The 24,159-nt window shown below is 44.7% G+C and overlaps 53 non-coding genes across 53 annotated transcripts; all 53 read left to right on the plus strand.

Moving 5' to 3' along the window:
• The first annotated feature begins 470 nt into the window (after positions 1 to 470).
• On the plus strand, positions 471 to 543 carry TRNAF-GAA (transfer RNA phenylalanine (anticodon GAA)). Its single transcript has one exon. It is a non-coding gene; the product is annotated as a tRNA-Phe (tRNA).
• A 250-nt stretch (positions 544 to 793) lies between these two features.
• Positions 794 to 866, plus strand: TRNAF-GAA (transfer RNA phenylalanine (anticodon GAA)). The gene has a single exon. It is a non-coding gene; the product is annotated as a tRNA-Phe (tRNA).
• Positions 867 to 1,113: 247 nt separating this feature from the next.
• Positions 1,114 to 1,186, plus strand: TRNAF-GAA (transfer RNA phenylalanine (anticodon GAA)). The gene has a single exon. It is a non-coding gene; the product is annotated as a tRNA-Phe (tRNA).
• A 247-nt stretch (positions 1,187 to 1,433) lies between these two features.
• Positions 1,434 to 1,506, plus strand: TRNAF-GAA (transfer RNA phenylalanine (anticodon GAA)). The gene has a single exon. It is a non-coding gene; the product is annotated as a tRNA-Phe (tRNA).
• Positions 1,507 to 1,756: 250 nt separating this feature from the next.
• Positions 1,757 to 1,829, plus strand: TRNAL-UAA (transfer RNA leucine (anticodon UAA)). Its single transcript has one exon. It is a non-coding gene; the product is annotated as a tRNA-Leu (tRNA).
• A 249-nt stretch (positions 1,830 to 2,078) lies between these two features.
• Positions 2,079 to 2,151, plus strand: TRNAF-GAA (transfer RNA phenylalanine (anticodon GAA)). The gene has a single exon. It is a non-coding gene; the product is annotated as a tRNA-Phe (tRNA).
• Positions 2,152 to 2,401: 250 nt separating this feature from the next.
• Positions 2,402 to 2,482, plus strand: TRNAF-GAA (transfer RNA phenylalanine (anticodon GAA)). The gene has a single exon. It is a non-coding gene; the product is annotated as a tRNA-Phe (tRNA).
• Positions 2,483 to 3,043: 561 nt separating this feature from the next.
• On the plus strand, positions 3,044 to 3,116 carry TRNAF-GAA (transfer RNA phenylalanine (anticodon GAA)). The gene has a single exon. It is a non-coding gene; the product is annotated as a tRNA-Phe (tRNA).
• A 249-nt stretch (positions 3,117 to 3,365) lies between these two features.
• On the plus strand, positions 3,366 to 3,438 carry TRNAF-GAA (transfer RNA phenylalanine (anticodon GAA)). The gene has a single exon. It is a non-coding gene; the product is annotated as a tRNA-Phe (tRNA).
• Positions 3,439 to 3,686: 248 nt separating this feature from the next.
• On the plus strand, positions 3,687 to 3,759 carry TRNAF-GAA (transfer RNA phenylalanine (anticodon GAA)). Its single transcript has one exon. It is a non-coding gene; the product is annotated as a tRNA-Phe (tRNA).
• Positions 3,760 to 4,008: 249 nt separating this feature from the next.
• On the plus strand, positions 4,009 to 4,081 carry TRNAF-GAA (transfer RNA phenylalanine (anticodon GAA)). The gene has a single exon. It is a non-coding gene; the product is annotated as a tRNA-Phe (tRNA).
• A 250-nt stretch (positions 4,082 to 4,331) lies between these two features.
• TRNAF-GAA (transfer RNA phenylalanine (anticodon GAA)) lies at positions 4,332 to 4,404 on the plus strand. The gene has a single exon. It is a non-coding gene; the product is annotated as a tRNA-Phe (tRNA).
• Positions 4,405 to 4,653: 249 nt separating this feature from the next.
• Positions 4,654 to 4,726, plus strand: TRNAL-UAA (transfer RNA leucine (anticodon UAA)). The gene has a single exon. It is a non-coding gene; the product is annotated as a tRNA-Leu (tRNA).
• A 247-nt stretch (positions 4,727 to 4,973) lies between these two features.
• Positions 4,974 to 5,046, plus strand: TRNAF-GAA (transfer RNA phenylalanine (anticodon GAA)). Its single transcript has one exon. It is a non-coding gene; the product is annotated as a tRNA-Phe (tRNA).
• A 573-nt stretch (positions 5,047 to 5,619) lies between these two features.
• TRNAF-GAA (transfer RNA phenylalanine (anticodon GAA)) lies at positions 5,620 to 5,692 on the plus strand. The gene has a single exon. It is a non-coding gene; the product is annotated as a tRNA-Phe (tRNA).
• Positions 5,693 to 5,942: 250 nt separating this feature from the next.
• Positions 5,943 to 6,015, plus strand: TRNAF-GAA (transfer RNA phenylalanine (anticodon GAA)). The gene has a single exon. It is a non-coding gene; the product is annotated as a tRNA-Phe (tRNA).
• Positions 6,016 to 6,262: 247 nt separating this feature from the next.
• On the plus strand, positions 6,263 to 6,335 carry TRNAF-GAA (transfer RNA phenylalanine (anticodon GAA)). The gene has a single exon. It is a non-coding gene; the product is annotated as a tRNA-Phe (tRNA).
• A 248-nt stretch (positions 6,336 to 6,583) lies between these two features.
• TRNAL-UAA (transfer RNA leucine (anticodon UAA)) lies at positions 6,584 to 6,656 on the plus strand. Its single transcript has one exon. It is a non-coding gene; the product is annotated as a tRNA-Leu (tRNA).
• Positions 6,657 to 6,905: 249 nt separating this feature from the next.
• Positions 6,906 to 6,978, plus strand: TRNAF-GAA (transfer RNA phenylalanine (anticodon GAA)). Its single transcript has one exon. It is a non-coding gene; the product is annotated as a tRNA-Phe (tRNA).
• Positions 6,979 to 7,228: 250 nt separating this feature from the next.
• Positions 7,229 to 7,309, plus strand: TRNAF-GAA (transfer RNA phenylalanine (anticodon GAA)). The gene has a single exon. It is a non-coding gene; the product is annotated as a tRNA-Phe (tRNA).
• A 560-nt stretch (positions 7,310 to 7,869) lies between these two features.
• On the plus strand, positions 7,870 to 7,942 carry TRNAF-GAA (transfer RNA phenylalanine (anticodon GAA)). The gene has a single exon. It is a non-coding gene; the product is annotated as a tRNA-Phe (tRNA).
• Positions 7,943 to 8,191: 249 nt separating this feature from the next.
• On the plus strand, positions 8,192 to 8,264 carry TRNAF-GAA (transfer RNA phenylalanine (anticodon GAA)). The gene has a single exon. It is a non-coding gene; the product is annotated as a tRNA-Phe (tRNA).
• A 573-nt stretch (positions 8,265 to 8,837) lies between these two features.
• Positions 8,838 to 8,910, plus strand: TRNAF-GAA (transfer RNA phenylalanine (anticodon GAA)). The gene has a single exon. It is a non-coding gene; the product is annotated as a tRNA-Phe (tRNA).
• A 250-nt stretch (positions 8,911 to 9,160) lies between these two features.
• Positions 9,161 to 9,233, plus strand: TRNAF-GAA (transfer RNA phenylalanine (anticodon GAA)). The gene has a single exon. It is a non-coding gene; the product is annotated as a tRNA-Phe (tRNA).
• A 247-nt stretch (positions 9,234 to 9,480) lies between these two features.
• TRNAF-GAA (transfer RNA phenylalanine (anticodon GAA)) lies at positions 9,481 to 9,553 on the plus strand. Its single transcript has one exon. It is a non-coding gene; the product is annotated as a tRNA-Phe (tRNA).
• Positions 9,554 to 9,800: 247 nt separating this feature from the next.
• On the plus strand, positions 9,801 to 9,873 carry TRNAF-GAA (transfer RNA phenylalanine (anticodon GAA)). Its single transcript has one exon. It is a non-coding gene; the product is annotated as a tRNA-Phe (tRNA).
• Positions 9,874 to 10,123: 250 nt separating this feature from the next.
• On the plus strand, positions 10,124 to 10,196 carry TRNAL-UAA (transfer RNA leucine (anticodon UAA)). The gene has a single exon. It is a non-coding gene; the product is annotated as a tRNA-Leu (tRNA).
• Positions 10,197 to 10,445: 249 nt separating this feature from the next.
• Positions 10,446 to 10,518, plus strand: TRNAF-GAA (transfer RNA phenylalanine (anticodon GAA)). The gene has a single exon. It is a non-coding gene; the product is annotated as a tRNA-Phe (tRNA).
• Positions 10,519 to 10,768: 250 nt separating this feature from the next.
• TRNAF-GAA (transfer RNA phenylalanine (anticodon GAA)) lies at positions 10,769 to 10,849 on the plus strand. Its single transcript has one exon. It is a non-coding gene; the product is annotated as a tRNA-Phe (tRNA).
• Positions 10,850 to 11,409: 560 nt separating this feature from the next.
• On the plus strand, positions 11,410 to 11,482 carry TRNAF-GAA (transfer RNA phenylalanine (anticodon GAA)). Its single transcript has one exon. It is a non-coding gene; the product is annotated as a tRNA-Phe (tRNA).
• Positions 11,483 to 11,731: 249 nt separating this feature from the next.
• On the plus strand, positions 11,732 to 11,804 carry TRNAF-GAA (transfer RNA phenylalanine (anticodon GAA)). Its single transcript has one exon. It is a non-coding gene; the product is annotated as a tRNA-Phe (tRNA).
• A 573-nt stretch (positions 11,805 to 12,377) lies between these two features.
• Positions 12,378 to 12,450, plus strand: TRNAF-GAA (transfer RNA phenylalanine (anticodon GAA)). The gene has a single exon. It is a non-coding gene; the product is annotated as a tRNA-Phe (tRNA).
• A 250-nt stretch (positions 12,451 to 12,700) lies between these two features.
• TRNAF-GAA (transfer RNA phenylalanine (anticodon GAA)) lies at positions 12,701 to 12,773 on the plus strand. The gene has a single exon. It is a non-coding gene; the product is annotated as a tRNA-Phe (tRNA).
• A 247-nt stretch (positions 12,774 to 13,020) lies between these two features.
• TRNAF-GAA (transfer RNA phenylalanine (anticodon GAA)) lies at positions 13,021 to 13,093 on the plus strand. The gene has a single exon. It is a non-coding gene; the product is annotated as a tRNA-Phe (tRNA).
• A 247-nt stretch (positions 13,094 to 13,340) lies between these two features.
• On the plus strand, positions 13,341 to 13,413 carry TRNAF-GAA (transfer RNA phenylalanine (anticodon GAA)). Its single transcript has one exon. It is a non-coding gene; the product is annotated as a tRNA-Phe (tRNA).
• Positions 13,414 to 13,663: 250 nt separating this feature from the next.
• TRNAL-UAA (transfer RNA leucine (anticodon UAA)) lies at positions 13,664 to 13,736 on the plus strand. The gene has a single exon. It is a non-coding gene; the product is annotated as a tRNA-Leu (tRNA).
• A 249-nt stretch (positions 13,737 to 13,985) lies between these two features.
• On the plus strand, positions 13,986 to 14,058 carry TRNAF-GAA (transfer RNA phenylalanine (anticodon GAA)). The gene has a single exon. It is a non-coding gene; the product is annotated as a tRNA-Phe (tRNA).
• A 250-nt stretch (positions 14,059 to 14,308) lies between these two features.
• TRNAF-GAA (transfer RNA phenylalanine (anticodon GAA)) lies at positions 14,309 to 14,389 on the plus strand. The gene has a single exon. It is a non-coding gene; the product is annotated as a tRNA-Phe (tRNA).
• Positions 14,390 to 15,271: 882 nt separating this feature from the next.
• Positions 15,272 to 15,344, plus strand: TRNAF-GAA (transfer RNA phenylalanine (anticodon GAA)). Its single transcript has one exon. It is a non-coding gene; the product is annotated as a tRNA-Phe (tRNA).
• Positions 15,345 to 15,591: 247 nt separating this feature from the next.
• On the plus strand, positions 15,592 to 15,664 carry TRNAF-GAA (transfer RNA phenylalanine (anticodon GAA)). The gene has a single exon. It is a non-coding gene; the product is annotated as a tRNA-Phe (tRNA).
• A 250-nt stretch (positions 15,665 to 15,914) lies between these two features.
• On the plus strand, positions 15,915 to 15,987 carry TRNAC-GCA (transfer RNA cysteine (anticodon GCA)). The gene has a single exon. It is a non-coding gene; the product is annotated as a tRNA-Cys (tRNA).
• Positions 15,988 to 16,235: 248 nt separating this feature from the next.
• On the plus strand, positions 16,236 to 16,308 carry TRNAF-GAA (transfer RNA phenylalanine (anticodon GAA)). Its single transcript has one exon. It is a non-coding gene; the product is annotated as a tRNA-Phe (tRNA).
• A 1,538-nt stretch (positions 16,309 to 17,846) lies between these two features.
• Positions 17,847 to 17,919, plus strand: TRNAF-GAA (transfer RNA phenylalanine (anticodon GAA)). Its single transcript has one exon. It is a non-coding gene; the product is annotated as a tRNA-Phe (tRNA).
• A 247-nt stretch (positions 17,920 to 18,166) lies between these two features.
• On the plus strand, positions 18,167 to 18,239 carry TRNAF-GAA (transfer RNA phenylalanine (anticodon GAA)). The gene has a single exon. It is a non-coding gene; the product is annotated as a tRNA-Phe (tRNA).
• Positions 18,240 to 18,807: 568 nt separating this feature from the next.
• TRNAF-GAA (transfer RNA phenylalanine (anticodon GAA)) lies at positions 18,808 to 18,880 on the plus strand. Its single transcript has one exon. It is a non-coding gene; the product is annotated as a tRNA-Phe (tRNA).
• A 251-nt stretch (positions 18,881 to 19,131) lies between these two features.
• Positions 19,132 to 19,204, plus strand: TRNAF-GAA (transfer RNA phenylalanine (anticodon GAA)). The gene has a single exon. It is a non-coding gene; the product is annotated as a tRNA-Phe (tRNA).
• Positions 19,205 to 19,452: 248 nt separating this feature from the next.
• TRNAF-GAA (transfer RNA phenylalanine (anticodon GAA)) lies at positions 19,453 to 19,525 on the plus strand. Its single transcript has one exon. It is a non-coding gene; the product is annotated as a tRNA-Phe (tRNA).
• Positions 19,526 to 19,775: 250 nt separating this feature from the next.
• On the plus strand, positions 19,776 to 19,848 carry TRNAF-GAA (transfer RNA phenylalanine (anticodon GAA)). The gene has a single exon. It is a non-coding gene; the product is annotated as a tRNA-Phe (tRNA).
• A 1,704-nt stretch (positions 19,849 to 21,552) lies between these two features.
• Positions 21,553 to 21,625, plus strand: TRNAF-GAA (transfer RNA phenylalanine (anticodon GAA)). Its single transcript has one exon. It is a non-coding gene; the product is annotated as a tRNA-Phe (tRNA).
• A 249-nt stretch (positions 21,626 to 21,874) lies between these two features.
• Positions 21,875 to 21,947, plus strand: TRNAF-GAA (transfer RNA phenylalanine (anticodon GAA)). The gene has a single exon. It is a non-coding gene; the product is annotated as a tRNA-Phe (tRNA).
• Positions 21,948 to 22,195: 248 nt separating this feature from the next.
• Positions 22,196 to 22,268, plus strand: TRNAF-GAA (transfer RNA phenylalanine (anticodon GAA)). The gene has a single exon. It is a non-coding gene; the product is annotated as a tRNA-Phe (tRNA).
• Positions 22,269 to 22,518: 250 nt separating this feature from the next.
• Positions 22,519 to 22,591, plus strand: TRNAF-GAA (transfer RNA phenylalanine (anticodon GAA)). The gene has a single exon. It is a non-coding gene; the product is annotated as a tRNA-Phe (tRNA).
• Positions 22,592 to 23,972: 1,381 nt separating this feature from the next.
• Positions 23,973 to 24,045, plus strand: TRNAF-GAA (transfer RNA phenylalanine (anticodon GAA)). Its single transcript has one exon. It is a non-coding gene; the product is annotated as a tRNA-Phe (tRNA).
• The last annotated feature ends 114 nt before the right edge of the window (positions 24,046 to 24,159 follow it).

Below are 24,159 nucleotides of genomic sequence, written 5' to 3' on the forward strand. Positions count from 1 at the left end.
TGCTGATTCAGAATGCTTCGCGGCAGTAGGCGTTGCAAAAGAACCGGAACAGGGTGAAAGACATGTAATAATGTGCAACAGCTAAAATAAAGCGGTTTTACCGAAACGCAAGAACTGTTGAATCCCACTTTCACTCTTCTCCCGTCTGCCAAAATAGCTCAGTTGGGAGAGCGTTAGACTGAAGATCCGTAGGTCCTTGGCTCGATCCCGGGTTTCGGCGTCGAAAGCACTTTTTTTGTTGAATCTGTCGGTATACAAGTATTTTGCAATAGTTCTAACGATTGAAATGGTTACGCAGGTGAACACACATGCTTGATAAAAAATGCTGATTGAGATTGTATCGCGGCAGTAAGCGTTGTAAAAGAACCAGAACAGCGTGAAAGACATGTAATAATGTGCAATAGCCAAAATAAAGCGGTTTTACCGAAACGCAAGAACTGTTGAATCCCGTTTTCACTCTTCTCCTGTCTGCCGAAATAGCTCAGTTGGGAGAGCATTAGACTGAAGATCCGAAGGTCCTTGGCTCGATCCCGCGTTTCGGCGTCCAAAGCACTTTTTTGTTAAATCTGTCGGTATACAAGAATTTCGCAATAATTCTAACGAGTGAAACGGTTACGCAGGTGAACACACATGCTTGATAAAAAAATGCTGATTCAGAATGCATCGCGGCAGTAGGCGTTGCAAAAGAACCGGAACAGCGTGAAAGACATGTAATAAAGTGCAATAGCTAAAATGAAGCGGTTTTACCGAAACGCAAGAACGGTTGAATCCCGTTTTCACTCTTCTCCCGTCTGCCGAAATAGCTCAGTTGGGAGAGCGTTAGACTGAAGATCCGAAGGTCCTTGGCTCGATTCCGCGTTTCGGCGTCCAAAGCACTTTTTTGTTAAATCTGTCGGTATACAAGAATTTCGCAATAATTCTAACGAGTGAAACGGTTACGCAGGTGAACACACATGCTTGATAAAAAATGATGATTCAGATTGTATCGCGGCAGTAGGCGTTGCGAAAGAACCGGAACAGCGTAAAGACATGTAATAATGTGCAACAGCTAAAATAAAGCGGTTTTACCGAAACGCAAAACTGGTAAGTCCCTCTTTCACTCTTTTCCCGTCTGCCGAAATAGCTCAGTTGGGAGAGCGTTAGACTGAAGATCTAAAGGTCCCTGGTTCGATCCCGGGTTTCGGCATCCAAAGCACATTTTTGTTAAATCTGTCGGTATGCAAGTATTTTGCAATAATTCTAACGAGTGAAACGGTTACGCAGGTGAACACACATGCTTGATAAAAAATGATGATTCAGATTGTATCGCGGCAGTAGGCGTTGCGAAAGAGCCGGAACAGCGTAAAGACTTGTAATAATGTGCAACAGCTAAAATAAAGCGGTTTTACCGAAACGCAAAACTGGTAAGTCCCTCTATCACTCTTCTCCCGTCTGCCGAAATAGCTCAGTTGGGAGAGCGTTAGACTGAAGATTCAAAGATCCCTGGTTCGATCCCGGGTTTCGGCATCCAAAGCACATTTTTGTTAAATCTGTCGGTATGCAAGTATTTTGCAATAATTCTAACGAGTGAAACGGTTACGCAGGTGAGCACACATGCTTGATAAAAAAATGTTGATTCAGAATGCATCGCGGCAGTAGGCGTTGCAAAAGAACCGGAACAGCGTGAAAGACATGTAATAATGTGCGACAGCTAAAATAAAGCGGTTTTACCGAAACGCAAGAACTGTTGAATCCCGCTTTCACTCTTCTCCCGTCTGCCGAAATAGCTCAGTTGGGAGAGCGTTAGACTTAAAATCCAAAGGTCCCTGGTTCGATCCCGGGTTTCGGCGTCCAAGTACATTTTTGTTAAATCTGTCGGTATCCAAGTATTTTGCAATAATTCTAACGAGTGAAACGGTTACGCAGGTGAGCACACATGCTTGATAAAAAAATGTTGATTCAGAATGCATCGCGGCAGTAGGCGTTGCAAAAGAACCGGAACAGCGTGAAAGACATGTAATAATGTGCGACAGCTAAAATAAAGCGGTTTTACCGAAACGCAAGAACTGTTGAATCCCGCTTTCACTCTTCTCCCGTTTGCCGAAATAGCTCAGTTGGGAGAGCGTTAGACTGAAGATCTAAAGGTCCCTGGTTCGATTCCGGGTTTCGGCGTCCAAAGCATATTTTTGTTAAATCTGTCGGTATGCAAGTATTTTGCAATAATTCTAACGAGTGAAACGATTACGCAGGTGAACACACATGCTTGATAAAAAAATGCTGATTCAGAATGCATCGCGGCAGTAGGCGTTGCAAAAGAACAGGAACAGCGTGAAAGACTTGTAATAATGTGCAACAGCTAAAATAAAGCGGTTTTACCGAAACGCAAGAACTGTTGAATCCCGCTTTCACTCTTCTCCCGTCTGCCGAAATAGCTCAGTTGGGAGAGCGTTAGACTGAAGATCTAAAGGTCCCTGGTTCGATCCCGGTTTCCGCGTCCAAAGCACATTTTTGTTAAATCTGTCGGTATGCAAGTATTTTGCAATAATTCTAACGAGTGAAACGATTACGCAGGTGAACACACATGCTTGATAAAAAATGCTGATTAAGATTGTATCGCGGCAGTAGGCGTTGCAAAAGAACCGGAACAGCGTGAAAGACATGTAATAATGCGCAACAGCTAAAATAAAGCGGTTTTACCGAAACGCAAGAACTGTTGAATGCCGCTTTCACTCTTCTCCCGTCTGATGAAATAGCTCAGTTGGGAGAGCATTAGACTGAAGATCCGAAGGTCCTTGGCTCGATCCCGCGTTTCGGCGTCCAAAGCACTTTTTTGTTAAATCTGTCGGTATACAAGAATTTTGCAATAATTCTAACGAGTGAAACGGTTACGCAGGTGAACACACATGCTTGATAAAAAATGCTGATTCAGATTGTATCGCGGCAGTAGGCATTGCGAAAGAACCGGAACAGCGTAAAGACATGTAATAATGTGCAACAGCTAAAATAAAGCGGTTTTACCGAAACGCAAGAACTGTTGAATGCCGCTTTCACTCTTCTCCCGTCTCCCGAAATAGCTCAGTTGGGAGAGCATTAGACTGAAGATCCGAAGGTCCCTGGTTCGATCCCGGGTTTCGGCGTCCGAAACACATTTTTGTTAAATCTGTCGGTATACAAGAATTTAGCAAGAATTCTAACGAGTGAAACGGTTACGCAGGTGAACGCACATGCTTGATAAAAAATGCTGATTCAGAATGCATCGCGGCAGTAGGCGTTGCGAAAGAACCGGAACAGGGTGAAAGACATGTAATAATGTGCAACAGCTAAAATAAAGCGGTTTTACCGAAACGCAACAACTGGTAAGTCCCTCTTTCACTCTTTTCCCGTCTGCCGAAATAGCTCAGTTGGGAGAGCGTCAGACTGAAATTCTGAAGGTCCCTGGTTCGATCCCGGGTTTCGGCGTCCGAAACACATTTTTGTTAAATCTGTCGGTATACAAGAATTTAGCAAGAATTCTAACGAGTGAAACGGTTACGCAGGTGAACGCACATGCTTGATAAAAATGCTGATTCAGATTGTATCGCGGCAGTAGGCGTTGCGAAAGAACCGGAACAGGGTGAAAGACATGTAATAATGTGCAACAGCTAAAATAAAGCGGTTTTACCGAAACGCAACAACTGGTAAGTCCCTCTTTCACTCTTTTCCCGTCTGCCGAAATAGCTCAGTTGGGAGAGCGTCAGACTGAAATTCTGAAGGTCCCTGGTTCGATCCCGGGTTTCGGCGTCCGAAACACATTTTTGTTAAATCTGTCGGTATACAAGAATTTCGCAATAATTCTAACGAGTGAAACGATTAGGCAGGTGAACACACATGCTTGATAAGAAATGCTGATTCAGATTGTATCGCGGCAGTAGGCGTTGCGAAAGAACCGGAACAGCGTGAAAGACATGTAATAATGTGCAACAGCTAAAATAAAGCGGTTTTACCGAAACGCAAGAACTGTTGAATCCCACTTCCACTCTTCTCCCGTCTGCCGAAATAGCTCAGTTGGGAGAGCGTTAGACTGAAGATCTAAAGGTCCCTGGTTCGATCCCGGGTTTCGGCGTCCATAGCACTTTTTTGTTAAATCTGTCGGTATACAAGTATTTTGCAATAACTCTAACGAGTGAAACGATTACGCAGGTGAACACACATGCTTGATAATAAAATGCTGAATCAGAATGCATCGCGGCAGTAGGCGTTGCAAAAGAACCGGAACAGGGTGAAAGACATATAATAATGTGCAACAGCTAAAATAAAGCGGTTTTACCGAAACGCAAGAACTGTTGAATCCCACTTTCACTCTTCTCCCGTCTGCCAAAATAGCTCAGTTGGGAGAGCGTTAGACTGAAGATCCAAAGGTCCCTGGTTCGATCCCGGGTTTCGGCGTCCAAAGTACATTTTTTGTTAAATCTGTCGGTATGCAAGTATTTCGCAATAATTCTAACGAGGGAAAGGGTTACGCAGGTGAGCACACATGCTTGATAAAAAATTTCTGATTCAGAATGCATCGCGGCAGTAGGCGTTGCGAAAGAACCGGAACAGCGTAAAGACTTGTAATAATGTGCAACAGCTAAAATAAAGCGGTTTTACCGAAACGCAAAACTGGTAAGTCCCTCTTTCACTCTTCTCCCGTCTGCCGAAATAGCTCAGTTGGGAGAGCGTTAGACTTAAGATCCAGAGGTCCCTGGTTCGATCCCGGGTTTCGGCGTCCAAAGCACATTTTTGTTAAATCTGTCGGTATACAAAAATTTCGCAATAATTCTAACGAGTGAAACGGTTACGCAGGTGAACACACATGCTTGATAAAAAATGCTGATTCAGAATGCATCGCGGCAGTAGGCGTTGCGAAAGATCCGGAACAGCGTAAAGACTTGTAATAATGTGCAACAGCTAAAATAAAGCGGGTTTACCGAAACGCAAAACTGGTAAGTCCCTCTTTCACTCTTCTCCCGTCTGCCGAAATAGCTCAGTTGGGAGAGCATTAGACTGAAGATCCAGAGGTCCCTGGTTCGATCCCGGGTTTCGGCGTCCAAAGCACATTTTTGTTAAATCTGTCGGTATGCAAGTATTTTGCAATTATTCTAACGAGGGAAACGGTTACGCAGGTGAGCACACATGCTTGATAAAAAAATGCTGATTCAGAATGCTTCGCGGCAGTAGGCGTTGCAAAAGAACCGGAACAGGGTGAAAGACATGTAATAATGTGCAACAGCTAAAATAAAGCGGTTTTACCGAAACGCAAGAACTGTTGAATCCCACTTTCACTCTTCTCCCGTCTGCCAAAATAGCTCAGTTGGGAGAGCGTTAGACTGAAGATCCGTAGGTCCTTGGCTCGATCCCGGGTTTCGGCGTCGAAAGCACTTTTTTTGTTGAATCTGTCGGTATACAAGTATTTTGCAATAGTTCTAACGATTGAAATGGTTACGCAGGTGAACACACATGCTTGATAAAAAATGCTGATTGAGATTGTATCGCGGCAGTAAGCGTTGTAAAAGAACCAGAACAGCGTGAAAGACATGTAATAATGTGCAATAGCCAAAATAAAGCGGTTTTACCGAAACGCAAGAACTGTTGAATCCCGTTTTCACTCTTCTCCTGTCTGCCGAAATAGCTCAGTTGGGAGAGCATTAGACTGAAGATCCGAAGGTCCTTGGCTCGATCCCGCGTTTCGGCGTCCAAAGCACTTTTTTGTTAAATCTGTCGGTATACAAGAATTTCGCAATAATTCTAACGAGTGAAACGGTTACGCAGGTGAACACACATGCTTGATAAAAAAATGCTGATTCAGAATGCATCGCGGCAGTAGGCGTTGCAAAAGAACCGGAACAGCGTGAAAGACATGTAATAAAGTGCAATAGCTAAAATGAAGCGGTTTTACCGAAACGCAAGAACGGTTGAATCCCGTTTTCACTCTTCTCCCGTCTGCCGAAATAGCTCAGTTGGGAGAGCGTTAGACTGAAGATCCGAAGGTCCTTGGCTCGATTCCGCGTTTCGGCGTCCAAAGCACTTTTTTGTTAAATCTGTCGGTATACAAGAATTTCGCAATAATTCTAACGAGTGAAACGATTACGCAGGTGAACACACATGCTTGATAAAAAATGATGATTCAGATTGTATCGCGGCAGTAGGCGTTGCGAAAGAACCGGAACAGCGTAAAGACATGTAATAATGTGCAACAGCTAAAATAAAGCGGTTTTACCGAAACGCAAAACTGGTAAGTCCCTCTTTCACTCTTTTCCCGTCTGCCGAAATAGCTCAGTTGGGAGAGCGTTAGACTGAAGATCTAAAGGTCCCTGGTTCGATCCCGGGTTTCGGCATCCAAAGCACATTTTTGTTAAATCTGTCGGTATGCAAGTATTTTGCAATAATTCTAACGAGTGAAACGGTTACGCAGGTGAACACACATGCTTGATAAAAAATGATGATTCAGATTGTATCGCGGCAGTAGGCGTTGCGAAAGAGCCGGAACAGCGTAAAGACTTGTAATAATGTGCAACAGCTAAAATAAAGCGGTTTTACCGAAACGCAAGAACTGTTGAATCCCGCTTTCACTCTTCTCCCGTCTGCCGAAATAGCTCAGTTGGGAGAGCGTTAGACTTAAAATCCAAAGGTCCCTGGTTCGATCCCGGGTTTCGGCGTCCAAGTACATTTTTGTTAAATCTGTCGGTATCCAAGTATTTTGCAATAATTCTAACGAGTGAAACGGTTACGCAGGTGAGCACACATGCTTGATAAAAAAATGTTGATTCAGAATGCATCGCGGCAGTAGGCGTTGCAAAAGAACCGGAACAGCGTGAAAGACATGTAATAATGTGCGACAGCTAAAATAAAGCGGTTTTACCGAAACGCAAGAACTGTTGAATCCCGCTTTCACTCTTCTCCCGTTTGCCGAAATAGCTCAGTTGGGAGAGCGTTAGACTGAAGATCTAAAGGTCCCTGGTTCGATTCCGGGTTTCGGCGTCCAAAGCATATTTTTGTTAAATCTGTCGGTATGCAAGTATTTTGCAATAATTCTAACGAGTGAAACGATTACGCAGGTGAACACACATGCTTGATAAAAAAATGCTGATTCAGAATGCATCGCGGCAGTAGGCGTTGCAAAAGAACAGGAACAGCGTGAAAGACTTGTAATAATGTGCAACAGCTAAAATAAAGCGGTTTTACCGAAACGCAAGAACTGTTGAATCCCGCTTTCACTCTTCTCCCGTCTGCCGAAATAGCTCAGTTGGGAGAGCGTTAGACTGAAGATCTAAAGGTCCCTGGTTCGATCCCGGTTTCCGCGTCCAAAGCACATTTTTGTTAAATCTGTCGGTATGCAAGTATTTTGCAATAATTCTAACGAGTGAAACGATTACGCAGGTGAACACACATGCTTGATAAAAAATGCTGATTAAGATTGTATCGCGGCAGTAGGCGTTGCAAAAGAACCGGAACAGCGTGAAAGACATGTAATAATGCGCAACAGCTAAAATAAAGCGGTTTTACCGAAACGCAAGAACTGTTGAATGCCGCTTTCACTCTTCTCCCGTCTGATGAAATAGCTCAGTTGGGAGAGCATTAGACTGAAGATCCGAAGGTCCTTGGCTCGATCCCGCGTTTCGGCGTCCAAAGCACTTTTTTGTTAAATCTGTCGGTATACAAGAATTTTGCAATAATTCTAACGAGTGAAACGGTTACGCAGGTGAACACACATGCTTGATAAAAAATGCTGATTCAGATTGTATCGCGGCAGTAGGCATTGCGAAAGAACCGGAACAGCGTAAAGACATGTAATAATGTGCAACAGCTAAAATAAAGCGGTTTTACCGAAACGCCAAACTGGTAAGTCCCTCGTTCACTCCTCTCCCGTCCGCCGAAATAGGTCAGTTGGGAGAGCGTTAGACTGAAGATCTAGAGGTCCCTGGTTTGATCCCGGGTTTCGGCGTCCAAAGCACTTTTTTGTTAAATCTGTCGGTATGCAAGTATTTTGCAATTATTCTAACGAGTGAAACGGTTACGCAGGTGAACGCACATGCTTGATAAAAAATGTTGATTCAGAATGCATCGCGGCAGTAGGCGTTGCAAAAGAACCGGAACAGGGTGAAAGACATGTAATAATGTGCAACAGCTAAAATAAAGCGGTTTTACCGAAACGCAAGAACTGTTGAATCCCACTTTCACTCTTCTCCCGTCTGCCAAAATAGCTCAGTTGGGAGAGCGTTAGACTGAAGATCCAGAGGTCCCTGGTTCGATCCCGGGTTTCGGCGTCCAAAGCACATTTTTGTTAAATCTGTCGGTATGCAAGTATTTTGCAATTATTCTAACGAGGGAAACGGTTACGCAGGTGAGCACACATGCTTGATAAAAAAATGCTGATTCAGAATGCTTCGCGGCAGTAGGCGTTGCAAAAGAACCGGAACAGGGTGAAAGACATGTAATAATGTGCAACAGCTAAAATAAAGCGGTTTTACCGAAACGCAAGAACTGTTGAATCCCACTTTCACTCTTCTCCCGTCTGCCAAAATAGCTCAGTTGGGAGAGCGTTAGACTGAAGATCCGTAGGTCCTTGGCTCGATCCCGGGTTTCGGCGTCGAAAGCACTTTTTTTGTTGAATCTGTCGGTATACAAGTATTTTGCAATAGTTCTAACGATTGAAATGGTTACGCAGGTGAAAACACATGCTTGATAAAAAATGCTGATTGAGATTGTATCGCGGCAGTAAGCGTTGTAAAAGAACCAGAACAGCGTGAAAGACATGTAATAATGTGCAATAGCCAAAATAAAGCGGTTTTACCGAAACGCAAGAACTGTTGAATCCCGTTTTCACTCTTCTCCTGTCTGCCGAAATAGCTCAGTTGGGAGAGCATTAGACTGAAGATCCGAAGGTCCTTGGCTCGATCCCGCGTTTCGGCGTCCAAAGCACTTTTTTGTTAAATCTGTCGGTATACAAGAATTTCGCAATAATTCTAACGAGTGAAACGGTTACGCAGGTGAACACACATGCTTGATAAAAAAATGCTGATTCAGAATGCATCGCGGCAGTAGGCGTTGCAAAAGAACCGGAACAGCGTGAAAGACATGTAATAAAGTGCAATAGCTAAAATGAAGCGGTTTTACCGAAACGCAAGAACGGTTGAATCCCGTTTTCACTCTTCTCCCGTCTGCCGAAATAGCTCAGTTGGGAGAGCGTTAGACTGAAGATCCGAAGGTCCTTGGCTCGATTCCGCGTTTCGGCGTCCAAAGCACTTTTTTGTTAAATCTGTCGGTATACAAGAATTTCGCAATAATTCTAACGAGTGAAACGGTTACGCAGGTGAACACACATGCTTGATAAAAAATGATGATTCAGATTGTATCGCGGCAGTAGGCGTTGCGAAAGAACCGGAACAGCGTAAAGACATGTAATAATGTGCAACAGCTAAAATAAAGCGGTTTTACCGAAACGCAAAACTGGTAAGTCCCTCTTTCACTCTTTTCCCGTCTGCCGAAATAGCTCAGTTGGGAGAGCGTTAGACTGAAGATCTAAAGGTCCCTGGTTCGATCCCGGGTTTCGGCGTCCAAAGCACTTTTTTGTTAAATCTGTCGGTATACAAGAATTTCGCAATAATTCTAACGAGTGAAACGGTCACGCAGGTGAACACACATGCTTGATAAAAAATGATGATTCAGATTGTATCGCGGCAATAGGCGTTGCGAAAGAGCCGGAACAGCGTAAAGACTTGTAATAATGTGCAACAGCTAAAATAAAGCGGTTTTACCGAAACGCAAAACTGGTAAGTCCCTCTATCACTCTTCTCACGTCTGCCGAAATAGCTCAGTTGGGAGAGCGTTAGACTGAAGATTCAAAGATCCCTGGTTCGATCCCGGGTTTCGGCATCCAAAGCACATTTTTGTTAAATCTGTCGGTATGCAAGTATTTTGCAATAATTCTAACGAGTGAAACGGTTACGCAGGTGAGCACACATGCTTGATAAAAAAATGTTGATTCAGAATGCATCGCGGCAGTAGGCGTTGCAAAAGAACCGGAACAGCGTGAAAGACATGTAATAATGTGCGACAGCTAAAATAAAGCGGTTTTACCGAAACGCAAGAACTGTTGAATCCCGCTTTCACTCTTTTCCCGTCTGCCGAAATAGCTCAGTTGGGAGAGCGTTAGACTTAAAATCCAAAGGTCCCTGGTTCGATCCCGGGTTTCGGCGTCCAAGTACATTTTTGTTAAATCTGTCGGTATGCAAGTATTTTGCAATAATTCTAACGAGTGGAACGGTTACGCAGGTGAGCACACATGCTTGATAAAAAAATGTTGATTCAGAATGCATCGCGGCAGTAGGCGTTGCAAAAGAACCGGAACAGCGTGAAAGACATGTAATAATGTGCGACAGCTAAAATAAAGCGGTTTTACCGAAACGCAAGAACTGTTGAATCCCGCTTTCACTCTTCTCCCGTCTGCCGAAATAGCTCAGTTGGGAGAGCGTTAGACTGAAGATCTAAAGGTCCCTGGTTCGATTCCGGGTTTCGGCGTCCAAAGCATATTTTTGTTAAATCTGTCGGTATGCAAGTATTTTGCAATAATTCTAACGAGTGAAACGATTACGCAGGTGAACACACATGCTTGATAAAAAAATGCTGATTCAGAATGCATCGCGGCAGTAGGCGTTGCAAAAGAACAGGAACAGCGTGAAAGACTTGTAATAATGTGCAACAGCTAAAATAAAGCGGTTTTACCGAAACGCAAGAACTGTTGAATCCCGCTTTCACTCTTCTCCCGTCTGCCGAAATAGCTCAGTTGGGAGAGCGTTAGACTGAAGATCTAAAGGTCCCTGGTTCGATCCCGGTTTCCGCGTCCAAAGCACATTTTTGTTAAATCTGTCGGTATGCAAGTATTTTGCAATAATTCTAACGAGTGAAACGATTACGCAGGTGAACACACATGCTTGATAAAAAATGCTGATTAAGATTGTATCGCGGCAGTAGGCGTTGCAAAAGAACCGGAACAGCGTGAAAGACATGTAATAATGCGCAACAGCTAAAATAAAGCGGTTTTACCGAAACGCAAGAACTGTTGAATGCCGCTTTCACTCTTCTCCCGTCTGATGAAATAGCTCAGTTGGGAGAGCATTAGACTGAAGATCCGAAGGTCCTTGGCTCGATCCCGCGTTTCGGCGTCCAAAGCACTTTTTTGTTAAATCTGTCGGTATACAAGAATTTTGCAATAATTCTAACGAGTGAAACGGTTACGCAGGTGAACACACATGCTTGATAAAAAATGCTGATTCAGATTGTATCGCGGCAGTAGGCATTGCGAAAGAACCGGAACAGCGTAAAGACATGTAATAATGTGCAACAGCTAAAATAAAGCGGTTTTACCGAAACGCCAAACTGGTAAGTCCCTCGTTCACTCCTCTCCCGTCCGCCGAAATAGGTCAGTTGGGAGAGCGTTAGACTGAAGATCTAGAGGTCCCTGGTTTGATCCCGGGTTTCGGCGTCCAAAGCACTTTTTTGTTAAATCTGTCGGTATGCAAGTATTTTGCAATTATTCTAACGAGTGAAACGGTTACGCAGGTGAACGCACATGCTTGATAAAAAATGTTCATTCAGAATGCATCGCGGCAGTAGGCGTTGCAAAAGAACCGGAACAGGGTGAAAGACATGTAATAATGTGCAACAGCTAAAATAAAGCGGTTTTACCGAAACGCAAGAACTGTTGAATCCCACTTTCACTCTTCTCCCGTCTGCCAAAATAGCTCAGTTGGGAGAGCGTTAGACTGAAGATCCAGAGGTCCCTGGTTCGATCCCGGGTTTCGGCGTCCAAAGCACATTTTTGTTAAATCTGTCGGTATGCAAGTATTTTGCAATTATTCTAACGAGGGAAACGGTTACGCAGGTGAGCACACATGCTTGATAAAAAAATGCTGATTCAGAATGCTTCGCGGCAGTAGGCGTTGCAAAAGAACCGGAACAGGGTGAAAGACATGTAATAATGTGCAACAGCTAAAATAAAGCGGTTTTACCGAAACGCAAGAACTGTTGAATCCCACTTTCACTCTTCTCCCGTCTGCCAAAATAGCTCAGTTGGGAGAGCGTTAGACTGAAGATCCGTAGGTCCTTGGCTCGATCCCGGGTTTCGGCGTCGAAAGCACTTTTTTTGTTGAATCTGTCGGTATACAAGTATTTTGCAATAGTTCTAACGATTGAAATGGTTACGCAGGTGAACACACATGCTTGATAAAAAATGCTGATTGAGATTGTATCGCGGCAGTAAGCGTTGTAAAAGAACCAGAACAGCGTGAAAGACATGTAATAATGTGCAATAGCCAAAATAAAGCGGTTTTACCGAAACGCAAGAACTGTTGAATCCCGTTTTCACTCTTCTCCTGTCTGCCGAAATAGCTCAGTTGGGAGAGCATTAGACTGAAGATCCGAAGGTCCTTGGCTCGATCCCGCGTTTCGGCGTCCAAAGCACTTTTTTGTTAAATCTGTCGGTATACAAGAATTTCGCAATAATTCTAACGAGTGAAACGGTTACGCAGGTGAACACACATGCTTGATAAAAAAATGCTGATTCAGAATGCATCGCGGCAGTAGGCGTTGCAAAAGAACCGGAACAGCGTGAAAGACATGTAATAAAGTGCAATAGCTAAAATGAAGCGGTTTTACCGAAACGCAAGAACGGTTGAATCCCGTTTTCACTCTTCTCCCGTCTGCCGAAATAGCTCAGTTGGGAGAGCGTTAGACTGAAGATCCGAAGGTCCTTGGCTCGATTCCGCGTTTCGGCGTCCAAAGCACTTTTTTGTTAAATCTGTCGGTATACAAGAATTTCGCAATAATTCTAACGAGTGAAACGGTTACGCAGGTGAACACACATGCTTGATAAAAAATGATGATTCAGATTGTATCGCGGCAGTAGGCGTTGCGAAAGAACCGGAACAGCGTAAAGACATGTAATAATGTGCAACAGCTAAAATAAAGCGGTTTTACCGAAACGCAAAACTGGTAAGTCCCTCTTTCACTCTTTTCCCGTCTGCCGAAATAGCTCAGTTGGGAGAGCGTTAGACTGAAGATCTAAAGGTCCCTGGTTCGATCCCGGGTTTCGGCGTCCAAAGCACTTTTTTGTTAAATCTGTCGGTATACAAGAATTTCGCAATAATTCTAACGAGTGAAACGGTCACGCAGGTGAACACACATGCTTGATAAAAAATGATGATTCAGATTGTATCGCGGCAATAGGCGTTGCGAAAGAGCCGGAACAGCGTAAAGACTTGTAATAATGTGCAACAGCTAAAATAAAGCGGTTTTACCGAAACGCAAAACTGGTAAGTCCCTCTATCACTCTTCTCACGTCTGCCGAAATAGCTCAGTTGGGAGAGCGTTAGACTGAAGATTCAAAGATCCCTGGTTCGATCCCGGGTTTCGGCATCCAAAGCACATTTTTGTTAAATCTGTCGGTATGCAAGTATTTTGCAATAATTCTAACGAGTGAAACGGTTACGCAGGTGAGCACACATGCTTGATAAAAAAATGTTGATTCAGAATGCATCGCGGCAGTAGGCGTTGCAAAAGAACCGGAACAGCGTGAAAGACATGTAATAATGTGCGACAGCTAAAATAAAGCGGTTTTACCGAAACGCAAGAACTGTTGAATCCCGCTTTCACTCTTTTCCCGTCTGCCGAAATAGCTCAGTTGGGAGAGCGTTAGACTTAAAATCCAAAGGTCCCTGGTTCGATCCCGGGTTTCGGCGTCCAAGTACATTTTTGTTAAATCTGTCGGTATGCAAGTATTTTGCAATAATTCTAACGAGTGGAACGGTTACGCAGGTGAGCACACATGCTTGATAAAAAAATGTTGATTCAGAATGCATCGCGGCAGTAGGCGTTGCAAAAGAACCGGAACAGCGTGAAAGACATGTAATAATGTGCGACAGCTAAAATAAAGCGGTTTTACCGAAACGCAAGAACTGTTGAATCCCGCTTTCACTCTTCTCCCGTCTGCCGAAATAGCTCAGTTGGGAGAGCGTTAGACTGAAGATCTAAAGGTCCCTGGTTCGATTCCGGGTTTCGGCGTCCAAAGCATATTTTTGTTAAATCTGTCGGTATGCAAGTATTTTGCAATAATTCTAACGAGTGAAACGATTACGCAGGTGAACACACATGCTTGATAAAAAAATGCTGATTCAGAATGCATCGCGGCAGTAGGCGTTGCAAAAGAACAGGAACAGCGTGAAAGACTTGTAATAATGTGCAACAGCTAAAATAAAGCGGTTTTACCGAAACGCAAGAACTGTTGAATCCCGCTTTCACTCTTCTCCCGTCTGCCGAAATAGCTCAGTTGGGAGAGCGTTAGACTGAAGATCTAAAGGTCCCTGGTTCGATCCCGGTTTCCGCGTCCAAAGCACATTTTTGTTAAATCTGTCGGTATGCAAGTATTTTGCAATAATTCTAACGAGTGAAACGATTACGCAGGTGAACACACATGCTTGATAAAAAATGCTGATTAAGATTGTATCGCGGCAGTAGGCGTTGCAAAAGAACCGGAACAGCGTGAAAGACATGTAATAATGCGCAACAGCTAAAATAAAGCGGTTTTACCGAAACGCAAGAACTGTTGAATGCCGCTTTCACTCTTCTCCCGTCTGATGAAATAGCTCAGTTGGGAGAGCATTAGACTGAAGATCCGAAGGTCCTTGGCTCGATCCCGCGTTTCGGCGTCCAAAGCACTTTTTTGTTAAATCTGTCGGTATACAAGAATTTTGCAATAATTCTAACGAGTGAAACGGTTACGCAGGTGAACACACATGCTTGATAAAAATGCTGATTCAGATTGTATCGCGGCAGTAGGCATTGCGAAAGAACCGGAACAGCGTAAAGACATGTAATAATGTGCAACAGCTAAAATAAAGCGGTTTTACCGAAACGCAACAACTGGTAAGTCCCTCGTTCACTCCTCTCCCGTCCGCCGAAATAGCTCACTTGGGAGAGCATTAGACTGAAGATCCGAAGGTCCTTGGCTCGATCCCGGGTTTCGGCGTCCAAAGCAGTTTTTTGTTAAATCTGTCGGTATGCAAGTATTTTGCAATAATTCTAACGAGTGAAACGGTTACGCAGGTGAACGCACATGCTTGATAAAAAATGCTGATTCAGAATGCATCGCGGGAGTAGGCGTTGCAAAAGAACCGGAACAGCGTGAAAGACTTGCAATATTGTGCAACAGCTAAAATAAAGCGGTTTTACCGAAACGCAAGAACTGTTGAATCCCGCTTTCACTCTTCTACCGTCTGCCGTAATAGCTCAGTTGGGAGAGCGTTAGACTGAAGATCTAAAGGTCCCTGGTTCGATCCCGGGTTTCGGCGTCCAAAGCACTTTTTTGTTAAATCTGTCGGTATACAAGAATTTCGCAATAATTCTAACGAGTGAAACGGTTACGCAGGTGAACACACATGCTTGATAAAAAATGATGATTCAGATTGTATCGCGGCAGTAGGCGTTGCGAAAGAGCCGGAACAGCGTAAAGACTTGTAATAATGTGCAACAGCTAAAATAAAGCGGTTTTACCGAAACGCAAAACTGGTAAGTCCCTCTATCACTCTTCTCCCGTCTGCCGAAATAGCTCAGTTGGGAGAGCGTTAGACTGAAGATTCAAAGGTCCCTGGTTCGATCCCGGGTTTCGGCATCCAAAGTACATTTTTGTTAAATCTGTCGGTATGCAAGTATTTTGCAATAATTCTAACGAGTGAAACGGTTACGCAGGTGAGCACACATGCTTGATAAAAAAATGTTGATTCAGAATGCATCGCGGCAGTAGGCGTTGCAAAAGAACCGGAACAGCGTGAAAGACATGTAATAATGTGCGACAGCTAAAATAAAGCGGTTTTACCGAAACGCAAGAACTGTTGAATCCCGCTTTCACTCTTCTCCCGTCTGCCGAAATAGCTCAGTTGGGAGAGCGTTAGACTGCAGATCCAAAGGTCCCTGGTTCGAACCCGGGTTTCGGCGTCCAAAGTACATTTTTGTTAAATCTGTCGGTATGCAAGTATTTTGCAATAATTCTAACGAGTGAAACGGTTACGCAGGTGAACACACATGCTTGATAAAAAATGCTGATTCAGATTGTATCGCGGCAGTAGGCATTGCGAAAGAACCGGAACAGCGTAAAGACATGTAATAATGTGCAACAGCTAAAATAAAGCGGTTTTACCGAAACGCAACAACTGGTAAGTCCCTCGTTCACTCCTCTCCCGTCCGCCGAAATAGGTCAGTTGGGAGAGCGTTAGACTGAAGATCTAGAGGTCCCTGGTTCGATCCCGGGTTTCGGCGTCCAAAGCACTTTTTTGTTAAATCTGTGGGTATACAAGGATTTTGCAATAATTCTAACGAGTGAAACGGTTACGCAGGTGAACACACATGCTTGATAAAAAATGCTGATTCAGATTGTATCGCGGCAGTAGGCGTTGCGAAAGAACCGGAACAGCTTAAAGACATGTAATATTGTGCAACAGCTAAAATAAAGCGGTTTTCTCGAAACGCAACAACTGGTAAGTCCCTCTTTCACTCCTCTGCCGTCTGCCGAAATAGCTCACTTGGGAGAGCATTAGACTGAAGATCCGAAGGTCCTTGGCTCGATCCCGGGTTTCGGCGTCCAAAGCAGTTTTTTGTTAAATCAGTCGGTATGCAAGTATTTTGCAATAATTCTAACGAGTGAAACGGTTACGCAGGTGAACGCACATGCTTGATAAAAAATGCTGATTCAGAATCCATCGCGGGAGTAGGCGTTGCAAAAGAACCGGAACAGCGTGAAAGACTTGCAATATTGTGCAACAGCTAAAATAAAGCGGTTTTACCGAAACGCAAGAACTGTTGAATCCTGCTTTCACTCTTCTACCGTCTGCCGAAATAGCTCAGTTGGGAGAGCGTTAGACTGAAGGTCCATAGGTCCTTGGCTCGATCCCGGGTTTCGGCGTCCAAAGCACCTTTTTTGTTAAATCTGCGGTATACAAGTATTTTGCAATAATTCTAACGAGTGAAACGGTTACGCAGGTGAACACACATGCTTGATAAAAAATGCTGATTCAGATTGTATCGCGGCAGTAGGCGTTGCGAAAGAACTGGAACAGCTTAAAGACATGTAATATTGTGCAACAGCTAAAATAAAGCGGTTTTCTCGAAACGCAACAACTGGTAAGTCCCTCTTTCACTCCTCTCCCGTCTGCCGAAATAGCTCACTTGGGAGAGCATTAGACTGAAGATCCGAAGGTCCTTGGCTCGATCCCGGGTTTCGGCGTCCAAAGCAGTTTTTTGTTAAATCTGTCGGTATGCAAGTATTTTGCAATAATTCTAACGAGTGAAACGGTTACGCAGGTGAACGCACATGCTTGATAAAAAATGCTGATTCAGATTGTATCGCGGCAGTAGGCGTTTCAAAAGAACCGGAACAGCGTGAAAGACTTGCAATATTGTGCAACAGCTAAAATAAAGCGGTTTTACCGAAACGCAAGAACTGTTGAATCTCGCTTTCACTCTTCTACCGTCTGCCGAAATAGCTCAGTTGGGAGAGCGTTAGACTGAAGGTCCATAGGTCCTTGGCTCGATCCCGGGTTTCGGCGTCCAAAGCACTTTTTTTTGTTAAATCTGTCGGTATACAAGTATTTTGCAATAATTCTAACGAGTGAAACGGTTACGCAGGTGAACACACATGCTTGATAAAAAAATGCTGATTCAGAATGCATCGCGGGAGTAGGCGTTGCAAAAGAACCGGAACAGCGTGAAAGACATGTAATAAAGTGCAATAGCTAAAATGAAGCGGTTTTACCGAAACGCAAGAACTGTTGAATCCCGTTTTCACTCTTCTCCCGTCTGCCGAAATAGCTCAGTTGGGAGAGCGTTAGACTGAAGATCCGAAGGTCCTTGGCTCGATTCCGCGTTTCGGCGTCCAAAGCCCTTTTTTGTTGAATCTGTCGGTATACAAGAATTTCGCAATAATTCTAACGAGCGAAACGGTTACGCAGGTGAACACACATGCTTGATAAAAAATGATGATTCAGATTGTATCGCGGCAGTAGGCGTTGCGAAAGAACCGGAACAGCGTAAAGACATGTAATAATGTGCAACAGCTAAAATAAAGCGGTTTTACCGAAACGCAAAACTGGTAAGTCCCTCTTTCACTCTTTTCCCGTCTGCCGAAATAGCTCAGTTGGGAGAGCGTTAGACTGAAGATCTAAAGGTCCCTGGTTCGATCCCGGGTTTCGGCGTCCAAAGCACTTTTTTGTTAAATCTGTCGGTATACAAGAATTTCGCAATAATTCTAACGAGTGAAACGGTTACGCAGGTGAACACACATGCTATAAAAAATGCTGATTCAGAATGCATCGCGGCAGTAGGCGTTGCGAAAGAGCCGGAACAGCGTAAAGACTTGTAATAATGTGCAACAGCTAAAATAAAGCGGTTTTACCGAAACGCAAAACTGGTAAGTCTCTCTTTCACTCCTCTCCCGTCTGCCGAAATAGCTCACTTGGGAGAGCATTAGACTGAAGATCCGAAGGTCCTTGGCTCGATCCCGGGTTTCGGCGTCCAAAGCAGTTTTTTGTTAAATCTGTCGGTATGCAAGTATTTTGCAATAATTCTAACGAGTGAAACGGTTACGCAGGTGAGCACACATGCTTGATAAAAAAATGCTGATTCAGATTGCATCGCGGCAGTAGGCGTTGCAAAAGAACCGGAACAGCGTGAAAGGCATGTAATAATGTGCGACAGCTAAAATAAAGCGGTTTTACCGAAACGCAAGAACTGTTGAATCCCGCTTTCACTCTTCTCCCGTCTGCCGAAATAGCTCAGTTGGGAGAGCGTTAGACTGAAGATCTAAAGGTCCCTGGTTCGATCCCGGGTTTCGACGTTCAAAGCACATTTTTGTTAAATCTGTCGGTATGCAAGTATTTTGCAATAATTCTAACGAGTGAAACGATTACGCAGGTGAACACACATGCTTGATAAAAAAAATGCTGATTCAGAATGCATCGCGGCAGTAGGCGTTGCAAAAGAACCGGAACAGCGTGAAAGACATGTAATAATGTGCAACAGCTAAAAAAAGCGGTTTTACCGATAACGCAAGAACTGTTGAATCCCGCTTTCACTCTTCTCCCGTCTGCCGAAATAGCTCAGTTGGGAGAGCGTTAGACTGAAGATCTAAAGGTGCCTGGTTCGATCCCGGGTTTCCGCGTCCAAAGCACGTTTTTGTTAAATCTGTCGGTATGCAAGTATTTTGCAATAATTCTAACGAGTGAAACGATTACGCAGGTGAACACACATGCTTGATAAAAAAATGCTGATTCAGAATGCATCGCGGCAGTAGGCGTTGCGAAAGAACCGGAACAGCGTAAAGACATGTAATAATGTGCAACAGCTAAAATAAAGCGGTTTTACCGAAACGCAAAACTGGTAAGTCCCTCTTTCACTTTTCTCCCGTCTGCCGAAATAGCTCAGTTGGGAGAGCGTTAGACTGAAGATCCAAAGGTCCTTGGCTCGATCCCGGGTTTCGGCGTCCAAAGCACATTTTTGTTAAATCTGTCGGTATGCAAGTATTTTGCAATAATTCTAATGAGTGAAACGATTACGCAGGTGAACACACATGCTTGATAAAAAAATGCTGATACAGAATGCATCGCGGCAGTAGGCGTTGCAAAAGAACCGGAACAGCGTGAAAGACATGTAATAATGTGCAACAGCTAAAATAAAGCGGTTTTACCGAAACGCAAGAACTGTTGAATCCCGCTTTCACTCTTCTCCCGTCTGCCGAAATAGCTCAGTTGGGAGAGCGTTACACTGAATATCTAAAGGTCCCTGGTTCGATCCCGGGTTTCGGCGTCCAAAGCACATTTTTGTTAAATCTGTCAGTATGCAAGTTTCACAGAACGAGCGCTAAAAATGGGCGCGCCGCCAAATTCTTGCGATAACGCCGGAGTGACGCCGCGAAGTCAACGATAAAAGAAAAAGAAAAAAAGAAAACCAGCTCCCCGGGCGCGCTCCCTCCCTCCGCGGAAGCGTGGCTTCGCCGACGAACCTTCTCACCCCACAACGGCGGCCGAGCAAGCACTGGATTTTTCTATATGGAAAGGGGCGTGGTTATACCGAGTTGAGTCATCGGCCGCGGAGGGCATTCCAACCGTCTCGCCCTCTTCCCAGCCTTCGCTGCGTATCGCGCCGACGAAATGACGAGAACCTTCTGCAATCTCGCGCGGAAGGTATTTAATCGAGCAGCCGAGATGAGAGAGGAGGAGAAGAGGGAAGTTAGCGCCAGAGCGCGTAGGGTATACCGCCGTGTAGTCGGCGAAGGTTTTGTCCGTAGAGACAAAGCGGGAGAAGAAGAGGATTTCCACCTGAGGGGTGACGACTCGAGCTACAGGCAAGAGTGTGTGTTTACCGCTATCGAACGAAGACGCGTGGCGACAGCTGCGTGTGTGAAGCCGACGTGTTCGGGCGAAGAAGTTTGAAGCTTGGAGAGTGGCCAATTAAAGACGCGAGGTTTCCTGGAAGAGAAACTTCGAGGGCGCGGAACGACAACAACGCTGGACTTTGAGTGAGTGATTCTCGGAAGAGTATCATCCAGACTTTTGTTCCAAGAACTTTGGACTGGATAGGTTTTCGATCTCTTTAGTCTTTAAGTGTCTTGGTGGTTCAATGCATGCGACTGCATTGTAGTGCGTATCGTTGTCTGTGTCCGTTGTTTTGAGTGTGGCTGATTGTACTGTGTAGTACGTTGTTTGATTGGTGACGTATTCTATGTAACTATTGTGGAGTGTGCATTCTTGTGTATTGTCTTCGATATGCCATTTTTGAGAATATAATATTTGTTTTGTTTATCAACTCTCGGCTCTGACTTGTTCTTTGGGCCACAGCCGGCGTCCGCTGGCACGCCAAAAAGGACCACTTCTAAATTGTCCACGCTTTCGTGGTGCGGTTCGGAAGGCCAATACTTCGGCCCTTGGAATTAGCCCGGCGATCGCCTCCCTAATTAACGGGACAGTGTGACAGCAAGTATTTTGCAATTATTCTAATGAGTGAAACGATTACGCAGGTGAACACACATGCTTGATAAGAAATGCTGATTCAGAATGCATCGTGGCAGTAGGCGTGGCAAAAGAACCTGAACAGCGTGAAAGACATGTAATAATGTGCAATAGCTAAAATAAAGCGGTTTTACCGAAACGCCAGAACTGTTGAATCCCGTTTTCACTCTTCTCCCGTCTGCCGAAATAGCTCAGTTGGGAGAGCATTAGACTGAAGATCCGAAGGTCCTTGGCTTGATCCCGCGTTTCGGCGTCCAAAGCACTTTTTTGCTAAATTTGTCGGTATACAAGAATTTCGCAATAATTCTAACGAGTGAAACGGTTACGCAGGTGAACACACATGCTTGATAAAAAAATGCTGATTCAGAATGCATCGCGGCAGTAGGCGTTGCGAAAGAACCGGAACAGCGTAAAGACATGTAATAATGCGCAACAGCTAAAATAAAGCGGTTTTAACGAAACGCAACAACTGGTAAGTCCCTCTTTCACTCCTCTCCCGTCTGCCGAAATAGCTCAGTTTGGAGAGCGTTAGACTGAAGATCTAAAGGTCCCTGGTTCGATCCCGGGTTTCGGCGTCCAAAGCACTTTTTTGTTAAATCTGTCGGTATGCAAGTATTTTGCAATAATTCTAACGAGTGAAACGATTACGCAGGTGAACACACATGCTTGATAAAAAAATGCTGATTCAGAATGCATCGCGGCAGTAGGCGTTGCGAAAGAACCGGAACAGCGTAAAGACATGTAATAATGTGCAACAGCTAAAATAAAGCGGTTTTACCGAAACGCAAGAACTGTTGAATCCCGCTTTCCCTCTTCTCCCGTCTGCCGAAATAGCTCAGTTGGGAGAGCGTTAGACTGAAGATCTAAAGGTCCCTGGTTCCATCCCGGGTTTCGGCGTCCAAAGCACATTTTTGTTAAATCTGTAGGTATGCAAGTATTTTGCAATTCTTCTAACGAGTGAAAGGATTACGCAGGTGAACACACATGCTTGATAAAAAATGCTGATTCAGATTGTATCGCGGCAGTAGGAGGTGCGAAAGAACCGGAACAGCGTAAAGACTTGTAATAATGTGCAACAGCTAAAATAAAGCGGTTTTACCAAAACGCAAGAACTGCTGAATCCCGCTTTCACTCTTCTCCCGTCTGCCGAAAAAGCTCAGTTGGGAGAGCGTTAGACTGAAGATCTAAAGGTGCCTGGTTCGATCCAGGGTTTCCGCGTCCAAAGCACATTTTTGTTAAATCTGTCGGTATGCAAGTATTTTGCAATAATTCTAACGAGTGAAACGGTTACGCAGGTGAACACACATGCTTGATAAAAAAATGCTGATACAGAATGCATCGCGGCAGTAGGCGTTGCAAAAGAACCGGAACAGCGTGAAAGACATGTAATAATGTGCAAAAGCTAAAATAAAGCGGTTTTACCGAAACGCAAGAACTGTCGAATCCCGCTTTCACTCTTCTCCCGTCTGCCGAAATAGCTCAGTTGGGAGAGCGTTACACTGAATATCTAAAGGTCCCTGGTTCGATCCCGGGTTTCGGCGTCCAAAGCACATTTTTGTTAAATCTGTCAGTATGCAAGTTTCACAGAACGAGCGCTAAAAATGGGCGCGCCGCCAAATTCTTGCGATAACGCCGGAGTGACGCCGCGAAGTCAACGATAAAAGAAAAAGAAAAAAAGAAAACCAGCTCCCCGGGCACGCTCCCTCCCTCCGCGAAAGCGTGGCTTCGCCGACGAACCTTCTCACCCCACAACGGCGGCCGAGCAAGCACTGGATTTTTCTATATTGAAAGGGGCGTGGTTATACCGAGTTGAGTCATCGGCCGCGGAGGGCATTCCAACCGTCTCGCCCTCTTCCCAGCCTTCGCTGCGTATCGCGCCGACGAAATGACGAGAACCTTCTGCAATCTCGCGCGGAAGGTATTTAATCGAGCAGCCGAGATGAGAGAGGAGGAGAAGAGGGAAGTTAGCGCCAGAGCGCGTAGGGTATACCGCCGTGTAGTCGGCGAAGGTTTTGTCCGTAGAGACAAAGCGGGAGAAGAAGAGGATTTCCACCTGAGGGGTGACGACTCGAGCTACAGGCAAGAGTGTGTGTTTACCGCTATCGAACGAAGACGCGTGGCGACAGCTGCGTGTGTGAAGCCGACGTGTTCGGGCGAAGAAGTTTGAAGCTTGGAGAGTGGCCAATTAAAGACGCGAGGTTTCCTGGAAGAGAAACTTCGAGGGCGCGGAACGACAACAACGCTGGACTTTGAGTGAGTGATTCTCGGAAGAGTATCATCCAGACTTTTGTTCCAAGAACTTTGGACTGGATAGGTTTTCGATCTCTTTAGTCTTTAAGTGTCTTGGTGGTTCAATGCATGCGACTGCATTGTAGTGCGTATCGTTGTCTGTGTCCGTTGTTTTGAGTGTGGCTGATTGTACTGTGTAGTACGTTGTTTGATTGGTGACGTATTCTATGTAACTATTGTGGAGTATGCATTCTTGTGTATTGTCTTCGATATGCCATTTTTGAGAATATAATATTTGTTTTGTTTATCAACTCTCAACTCTGACTTGTTCTTTGGGCCACAGCCGGCGTCCGCTGGCACGCCAAAAAGGACCGCTTCTAAATTGTCCACGCTTTCGTGGTGCGGTTCGGAAGGCCAATACTTCGGCCCTTGGAATTAGCCCGGCGATCGCCTCCCTAATTAACGGGACAGTGTGACAGCAAGTATTTTGCAATTATTCTAACGAGTGAAACGATTACGCAGGTGAACACACATGCTTGATAAGAAATGCTGATTCAGAATGCATCGCGGCAGTAGGCGTTGCGAAAGAACCGGAACAGCGTAAAGACATAAAATAATGTGCAACAGCTAAAATAAAGCGGTTTTATCGAAACGCAACAACTGGTAAGTCCCTCTTTCACTCCTTTCCCGTCTGCCGAAATAGCTCAGTTGGGAGAGCGTTAGACTGAAGATCTAGAGGTCCCTGGTTCGATCCCGGGTTTCGGCGTCCAAAGCACTTTTTGTTAAATCTGTCGGTATACAAGAATTTTGCAATAATTCTATCGAGTGAAACGGTTACGCAGGTGAACACACATGCTTGATAAAAAATGCTGATTCAGAT

Source organism: Rhipicephalus microplus, chromosome 4 (assembly GCF_043290135.1).
Source record: "Rhipicephalus microplus isolate Deutch F79 chromosome 4, USDA_Rmic, whole genome shotgun sequence".
In the NCBI taxonomy this organism is placed as follows: Eukaryota; Metazoa; Arthropoda; class Arachnida; order Ixodida; family Ixodidae; genus Rhipicephalus; species Rhipicephalus microplus.